Source organism: Pelobates fuscus, chromosome 6, assembly GCF_036172605.1.
Source record: "Pelobates fuscus isolate aPelFus1 chromosome 6, aPelFus1.pri, whole genome shotgun sequence".
In the NCBI taxonomy this organism is placed as follows: domain Eukaryota; kingdom Metazoa; phylum Chordata; class Amphibia; order Anura; family Pelobatidae; genus Pelobates; species Pelobates fuscus.
Window position 1 is genome coordinate 232,321,148 of NC_086322.1, and position 8,895 is coordinate 232,330,042.

Below are 8,895 nucleotides of genomic sequence, written 5' to 3' on the forward strand. Positions count from 1 at the left end.
AGTTTAACCCCTTGTTCTGGAATAATTTTAACTTAAACGCAACACAAGTTTGCACGTATGTGTACTCACTTAACCTTCCTTCCCTCGTTACTATGTATCTTCAAATGGCCTGATCTAGAGCCCCACCATTACTGAAAAGGCTTGTTATTTGAAGTCTGTCTAGTTCTGAAAGGCTAACTTTTACTATAGATCACGCCTCTTCAACACAGACAAGAAGAGAAATGTTGAAATTTTTCTGCTGTATTAAAGTTCCCTTTCCGTCAACCCTAGTTCGAGATTAATTTCTAGGTTAGCCAGATTCTGGGTTTGTGCAGCCTAATGGCATAGTGGGAGGGCCCATTGCCCTGGGTAAGCAGACTTGCTCATCAGAGTCTTCTTTTGTGCTATTATTTTAAGAAAATGAAAAGAAGAAAAGAAAGAAATATACAACTTGAAAAAATTAATTGGGAAAAAACAAACCACAAACCAGTTGGCGTTAATAAAACCAATGTGAGTGTGTAACGCAATTGTGGTCTTGTCTTTGTTCAGAAAAGTCATACAACTGTCTGTAATGTGAAGATAAGGAATAGGTAATGTTCGGCACTCCAGATGCTTTCACAGCATAATGGATGCAAGGGTATTATGGGAGATGCAGTCCACAATATCTAGAGTGACAAAGTTTGCCTACCCAATGTCTAGAGATGAACAATCCATTTTTCCTTCATCTTGATGTTGCTTGGGGAGCAGCTATATGGTTTAGAATGCAGTGGATGCACTGATAAAATACATTTGTTTTAAAGGAACACTATAGGGTTAGGAAGCAAACGTATTCCTGACACTATAGTGTTAAAAACACTATTTAGAACCCCTTTAACCCCCTAAATATAGTTATCTTTATTCCAGTCTGACGGTGCTGGCTCTGCCGCCTGAGCTGACTTCAGAAGTGATGATCTCAGCCAATCACAATGCTTTCCCATAGGCCAAATGTCACCCTGGCCAATCTGCATCTCCCACATAGATGCATTGAATCTCTTGGTTATTATCTGGTCTTGGTCACCTCTTCCAGATTTGTTTTAAAAGCTTTTGTGTACAGCAGAGTTGTTCTCTAAAGCAGGACTTCCCATACTTTTATCGGCTGACACCCACTTTTAAAAACTGTAATTTTTCAAACCTACTTGCTTGTAATGCATATTTTAAAAAGGAATAAACTTGGTACATCATGGCAATCAGTTTTAGATGCATAGAACTGACACATGGTAGTTTTAGATGCATAATCTTGACACATCATGGCAATCTGTTTTACAACTGAGCATACAACTGGTTACTCACAGAATCAGTAGCTTTGTGTCCAACTCTTTTATCCAGGCACCTCATGTTGAGTATCCCAGTGGTAGAACTAATGTAGAGAGGACCCTGGTGCAAGTACATGAGTACAGAGATTTATCCCCAGAAAGTAACATGTGTGAGGCTTTAACCCCTTAAGGACCAAACTTCTGGAATAAAAGGGAATCATGACATGTCACACATGTCATGTGTCCTTAAGGGGTTAAGGTGGTACTGTCCCTTCTGGGGTCTGTGTGAAGCTACCTCAAGGCCCAAATTAGTCGATTACAGCAGAGCTCTGCACATGGATATACCTGTGTGATCTGTCCTGCCATCTCACAGATACATTTTGGTCATACCATCAATATGACTCAACAAGGCTCCCCATCCTGATTGTATACTGCTTTCCCTCTTGATATACATATAGAACCTCCCCTTGAAACTTCTCTATTTCCCCTCACTCCTGCAAATGTATATTTCCCCTTTATTATTCTCCTTTTTTCAAATCCTCCTCTCCCCCCCCCTCCTTTTTCTTTTCTTTTGCTATCTCCACCCTCTTCCTTGGTCATTCCTTATGTCTTCACGCATGCTCCCCTGCATGTAACACACAATGCACATGGCTTGAACCAACTAGAGTGCAGATCCAGGTAGTTCTGAAGCAATGGTTAGAGCTTGTTTTCATGGCACCACTCCTCCAGGATGTCAAGGTAAGTATGAACACCCTGCATGCAATTCTTAAACCTATGCCTGTAAAATTTTACAAAGGATAGAAGCGTATTACTGGATCTTAAAGTGGTATTTTGCCTTTAACCCACAGGCCTTTCTACGGTATCCCCTATTGGCGGTTAAATGAGACAGTCGTGCTAGACAGTTGCAAAGGCTAATGGGGCACAGGAATGTTGTTTTGTATCAAATAAAACTTCTTACAATCCCTGAAGGAAACACCAACTAACGTGTGATTGTGTGAGGGGCTATGCATGGGTGCCCCCAACCCTTTATCAAATCCACAAAATCTAATGGATTAGGTTCTGTGGTGGGCCGCAGGCATGCTAATGCCGGCAGCAGTGTTGGACTAGCCACTCTCACCAAAGCTGAAAGCTATACTTCAGTGAGGTCCTTATGTGTCACTCCTGAATTTGCAGCAAATGTGCAGTAGTGTTGGAAATCCAGGAGGGCCAAACCACCCTGTGTTTAAGATGAGCGTGGAGTACCTTCCTCAGGTCTATTATGTCTCAAGCGTGAGTGTGTCTATCACTGCTGTATCAGATACTTGTTATAATCTCCTATACCTATCAGTGGCATGTGATTCCTCTGATAGAACTAAGAAAAGTCAGTTAAAGGGGAGTTGCTTTGCTAGGGCCCTATTTTCCCTCTCTGGAATGGTGAGGTTCAAGACTTCATTCACCCACACCTTTGCTGAAGGCATACTGTATAGGGTCAGGACTAGCATAATTTCTCACCAAATTGAATATATTGAAGCAAAGATGTCAGATAACCAACCCACTTTGTGAAATGCATGATAAATGAAGATTTTTTTTTTTTTTAAAGTGTTATCCCTCATCTCCTACCCAAGAATAATTCTGCCTTGAACCTGGTGGGGCAGTCCCATGAGGGTAGAGTGAATGCGCTCCACCAGTGCTTTAGTAAAAAGCTTAAGGTCTGTGTTTAACATTGATTACCTCCACCATGGAATTTAGGGTCCCAGTCCAGTGAGGCAGCAGGGGTTATAATACCAAAGCATAAATCCATCCAGTGTCTGTTTCCTATTCAGTCTGGGAGGAGTCCAATGCCTCTGACACCTTATTCTGTGGAAATGACAGTCATTGCCTTGTAAATAGCTACTTATGTAGTCAAGTTGCTCCTGTAGCGAGATTCCCTAATCTAAATTATAGTGTAGTATGGATTGCTTTCTGCTTGTCTCTAAACAAGTGCACCACAGTCTGCCATATTTCTTTTTATTCACGTAAAAGGAACCCCTGGAATGTTTAAGAGAGCGGTCATATCTGTGTGTGAGGACCATAGATAATACCTCGTAGGTAGCTTCCATTTGCGCCCATTTATGTTATGGTTCCATTTCCTCTAATATCTTGCAGAGGTCAAATATTTGGTCGACCCCTGTTGAATACAGTGGCTCCGGATGACACTCTTGTGCACCTACCAGAGTGAGAGAGAAGATTCATTCTCTGTAAAGTAGTGTCCTAAACCCTGAGAGATTTGAGTGTCAACTCCAAGGTTATCTAAGAAAATTTAATTTAGTTTTCATGACCACTCTCAAGATTGAAAACGTTGCAAGGCCATCTCAATCTGCATTGGATTATGGTCTGACCATGTCCTCGCCTCAATCCAAAACTGCGAGAAGGCCTGCTGCATGAAAACATAGTCTGTTCTCCAATAGCGGTTATGGAGAACAGAAAGCAGAAAAAAATATAGACCAGGAAAGGAGAGACCACCCTATGGCAAACTATGTACATGAAGTAAGGGAAATGTCTGTTGACCAGTCAGGGGGAGGCGAGTCCAACTCTCCCAGCCCACCTGTTAACCTACAGAGTCCAAGTAGATCCCGGTAAAGTAGGAAAATAGACAGGATCTGGGGTAACATCACTGGGTAGCCCATGGACCATTGAGATCACCAACAAAAAACAGACAAAGGAAGGTTCAACCCAATGATAGACCATATTTTGAAAGTTTGCTATTATTGAATGAGCACATGGACTGCCAGTATCAAATATGTTTGTGTGTGCAAAAAGCCAAATAGGCTCTTAGAATAAAACCCACTGTAAAATAGGTCTTAAAACGTTCACCTTAAAACCCTGATGACGTGTGTGGGGGATCGATCAGGGTACAATGTGAAGCTATAATGTAACCAACCCTATCCAAAGCGGGATCACGACACTGCCATCAACAAAATATCAGGTTTTTTTTTTTTTTTTTTTACATCTAAGAAAGTGGGTATACAAAAAAAAAAAACACATTCTGGACCACCCCCACCCTGCCAAAAAACATGGCTGGAATCCATTCTTGCCCTCCAGTGTACACATCGTCACGATTTAGCACACTCTCATGGTCTCCTGGTAAAGCTTACCTGAAACAGTCAATGGTGTGGAACCACTATCTGGAGCGCAACATGTCCGCTTGGGAATAAGAGGCCCCTAAAAGGAAAAACAGCATCCCACAAACTACAGTCTCCTCCCAACACTGTCAGAAAGAAGGGAGATTGGTCCAGGGTGCGCCTCAAATCTGCAGCTGTGGGACATCCAGTTGCCATTTAGCTGCGTACTTGTAGTGGTCAGCTCCCTGCTGTGGTGCAGTAGCTGTCAAATCAAGTCACCAGTATCAGTGGCTGATTTCAGCCTATTGGTGGTGTGAGAATACTGGGTAAAGATACATTGACACATGTTTCCTTGCTCCACCAGAACTCAAAGCTTAGTTGGCCAGATCACTCCTCCAGTCTAGCAGGACCACCGGTCTCTCTTTGTGAAGCCTGACCATTTTGGGGGACATCCCATCTTTAGTGCTTGTCTTCCAGGAGCTTTAATCCGCAGTGAAGAGGATTCAGTGGGTTTCTCCACATGGGTTAGGCCCAGGTTGCGTAAGAAATATCTGCAGTGACACATAGGTATTGCAATGTAAAGCCCCACTTGTAGATGGCCCTGCAGCATGGTGGTGATAGGGTGAAGTATCCTCCATGCCTCCAACATAAAAGGTGACCAGTTTTGGCACAACAAGATATGTCATCGCTCAAAATCCCAGCAACTGCAGCCTTTAGCATTAAACTTTCCTTCAGGGGAAAAGACAGGAAAGAGCAGATCATGTCCCTGGATGCTCCTTCGAGGCAAAGCGGGTAGAAAGCATGGTGTCCTCTATCAAAGCTCGGTGGTGAGTCCTGCGACTGGATATGGTAATCTCTGGCTCAAAGCTGAGATCTATATCCTCAAGGAGGCCTCCTCTGTCTAGATGGTGACCTTGATGTCGTTTAGTAGGGTGGTGAGATATGTCTGAGGAGCTCTGACAAAGGCCCTGTTGTGGGTCAAAACGATGTTTTGATTCTGCTCCAATAAATCTGCTCAGTGGATTGAACCTGATTGCCTGGACCATCATTACTTTTTTTTTTTTTGCAAATCTCTTGCTTTTTATTGTGTTCCATGGCCAAGTGAAAATAAGGAAAAGCAGCTCTTTTTGGGCTAGTCTCGGCAGAGCTCATGGCTTATACTGATCAGCCACAACATTAAAATCACTGACGGGTTAAGTAAATAGCATTGATTATATCAATACAATGACACCTGTCAAGGGGTGAGATATATTAGGCAGCAAGTCAGTTATTGAATTTTATGTGTTGGAAGCAGGAAATATGGGCAAGTGAAAGGAACTAAATTACTTTGACAAGGACCAAATAGTGATGGCTAGACAACTGGGTCAGAGTATCTCCAAAAAAGGCAAGTCTTGTGGGATGTTCTCCGTATGCAGTGGTTACCATCTATCAAAAGTGGTGCAAGAAGGACAAGTGGTGAACAGGTGTCAGGGTCATGCACGCCAAAGGCTCAATGATGCAAGTGGGAAGTGAATGCTAGCCTGTCTGGTACAATTTATAAATAGGGTGCCATGATGCCCTGAGCAAATTACACTAACAACCAATTTAGCACAATATCTATGCATTTTATTATTCATAAATTAAATAAGTAAATAGTAATTAATCTGCTCCTACTTGTTATATCGTGTGTAGGGGCATGTCTAGTAGCTGTGGCTGCTCACTGTTTAAAAAAATATATATAACCCCCCCAAATAAATGGCCTCTCTTAACTAGCCTGGGGGGGACATAACGTCCCCCACCAGCCCCCACCTGTGCCCTGCATGTGGGGGCTATTAAACTAAACGTGGGACACAGGCTCCTCCCTGGCCCCTACCCATGAGGCGGGTGGGGGCCCTAAATAAAAATGAAGGGGGCCTTTTGTCTTCCCCCTGTACCCCACCCATGAGCGGTAGGTGGGGGCCCTAAATGAAAATGGGAGGGAACCTATTGTCCTCCCCCCAACCCCACCAATGAGCGGTGGGTGGGGGCCCTAAATGAAAATGAGGGGGGGACCTATTGTCCTCCCCCAGGCTCCCACCCATGAGCAGTGGGTGGGGGCCCTAAATGAAAATGGAAGGGGACCTATTGTCCTCCCCCCGGCCCCCACCCATGAGTGGTGTGTAAGGGCCCTAAATTACAATAAGGGGGGGACCTATTGTCCTCCCGCCTGGCACCCACCCATGAGCGGCGGATGGGGGCCCTAAATTACAATAAGGGAGGGAACACCTATTGTCCTCCCTCCCGGCCCCACCCGTGAGCGAGGGGTGGGGGCTAAGTGTAAAAATACTCCACCCCCAGGAGACTAGTGGTCCCCAAGACCCTAGTCACCCCATCATCCAAATAAAAATAAAGCCATACCTACCACCCCTCACCCTAAAAATTGTGTGGGGGGAGTCAATAAAACTAAATACCTTTAAATAAAAAAATACCATTTGATGTCTTCTTTTTTTCTAAAACCTTCTAAATGTAAACCCAAAAAAGGCCAAATAAAAAAACATAATATGCGTCGAACTTATAAAATAAAATAAAAAAACAGAGCGCAAATAAAATTCCAAAGAACTTTCCCATGCTGTGTTAAATGAATCAGAGTGCTGTGACAGATAAATGTAGAGACTTATCTGTAAGTCTTTTCATTTACCTGTCAGAGTACTCTCATTGGCTGGCTTAAACCAACCAATCAGAGCGCTCTGAGACAAATTGCAGAACGTGGGCAGGCTTCATAAGCCTTTCCCCGCACTGCAGAGCTTTCTGCGCGGTGCCCTCGCTGGGTGAAGATGGAATAATTTTTTTGTCTGGATTTTTTATTTTTTCTGATGATTTTTTATTTTATTTTATAAGTTCGACGGGTATTATGGTTTTTTTATTTGGCCTTTTTGGGGGCTGGAAAAATACGGTTTTAGAAAAAAATAAGACATCAAATGGTAAGTATTTTTTTATTTACAGGTATTTAGTTTCATTGTCTCCCCCCTCACAATTTTTTGGGTGAGGGGAGTAGATAGGGCTTTATTTAATTTAATTTGGGTGGGGGGGGGGGTGACTAGGGTCTTGGGGACCCGTAGTCACCTGGGGGGGTATTTTTACACATAGAACCCCACCCGTCGCCCATGGCTGGGGGGTAGGACAATAGGTCCCCCCCCATTTTCATTTAGGGCACCCACCTGCCGCAAGGCTGCTCACTGTTTAGTAGACATGCCCCTGCTCACCGCATAGCAAGTAAGGGCATTCGGGAGATTTAAATCTTACTTATGCTAATATGGGCGTCATATTGACCCCCATAGCGTGATGGAGGACATGGGGGGCTTAGGAAGTGGCGGGAAGCACTGCTTCCCTGATGCTTCTATCTTTGCATATTACAAGGAGGGATCTGCGTGCCCTTCTGTGGATTGATTGCTGCTCGGCACAACTTTTCCTGTCAGGACAGTAGATGTAGTGGAGTCGGGAATGGCGTTAAAAAAAAACGGATGCAGCCATGACAGTGTCGCTTTAAGGAATATTTGATATGGACATAAAATATTCACATTGCATACAAAAAAAAAAAACAGGTGACCAATTATTTACACCAACAACAGTTAAAAAAAATAAAAGGGAGAAATTAACATAGATTTTAAAGTAACATTATCTTCTGCCTGGGGACTTTGGCAAGGTAAGATGGAGACTTACTCAAAATTAGACCCCTAGTAAGCACACTAGTCACAGTAACAAATAGAGGGAGAGATACAGCACTCACTCAAATGGCAGCAAATTCTGTTAATTGGATACCCTAACAATCCAAAGGAAAAACAATAGGTAGAAAACAACATAAAACAGATTTGCGCCAAGTATAAATTGAAATAAGTATGGATGTATATATGTACAGTAAAACCAAATAGTGATAGAAATAACTTAGATATACTAAAAAGTCCCAGAAGAATAAAACAAGGGTCTTTTTTTTTTCCTATAAGCCTTTGAGGAGGTGATGCTTTAGTGTAGTTCAGTCAAAAGTTCTCTTTGGCGTTCAAATAAATTAGGTTTTGATTGAGGTAGGGAGTTCTGTTATTGGCATCTTATCTAAAATCTAAGCAGAAAAGAAAACCCAATAGTGCAACCCAGTATGTTCAATATCTCAAATTATGTGAAGAAAAAGTATAATCCCACCCTCAGGGATGAAACTGGAATTTTTTTATCTTTGAGTGTCCACAGTGGAAGCGACATATAAAAGAATAAAAACAGGATATAGTGCTCACTGTTTCTAACCAATAAAAGTGTGAAAAAGTATGAAAATTACCCACAATTTTAAGAGTACCTTATGCCCAATGATATCAGCTTAGGTGGAATGATCCCCACAGATGATATATATATGGAGAAAGGAAGGGAACCGCGCCCTAGATAGTGTAATACAAAAAAATCGTATACGTACACAGGTCTTATTGTGAAGATATAAATATACAGTTGACCTAAAAAAAAAAAAACATAAACGGATAATAGTGTAGTAAGAAGTATAATGGGTATATGTATGAGTGTTTCTAAATGGTTACACTCACATTTAC

The 8,895-nt window shown here is 42.5% G+C and overlaps 1 protein-coding gene across 1 annotated transcript in view; it reads left to right on the forward strand.

Annotated features, from left to right (window-relative positions):
* Nucleotides 1–502, forward strand: part of NPEPPS (aminopeptidase puromycin sensitive) — a 144,177-nt gene extending 143,675 nt beyond the window's left edge. Inside the window, exon 23 of the mRNA XM_063458839.1 lies at nt 1–502. This exon is cut by the window's left edge and continues 650 nt beyond it. The gene's annotated coding sequence lies outside the window, so the exon portion shown is untranslated.
* The last annotated feature ends 8,393 nt before the right edge of the window (nt 503–8,895 follow it).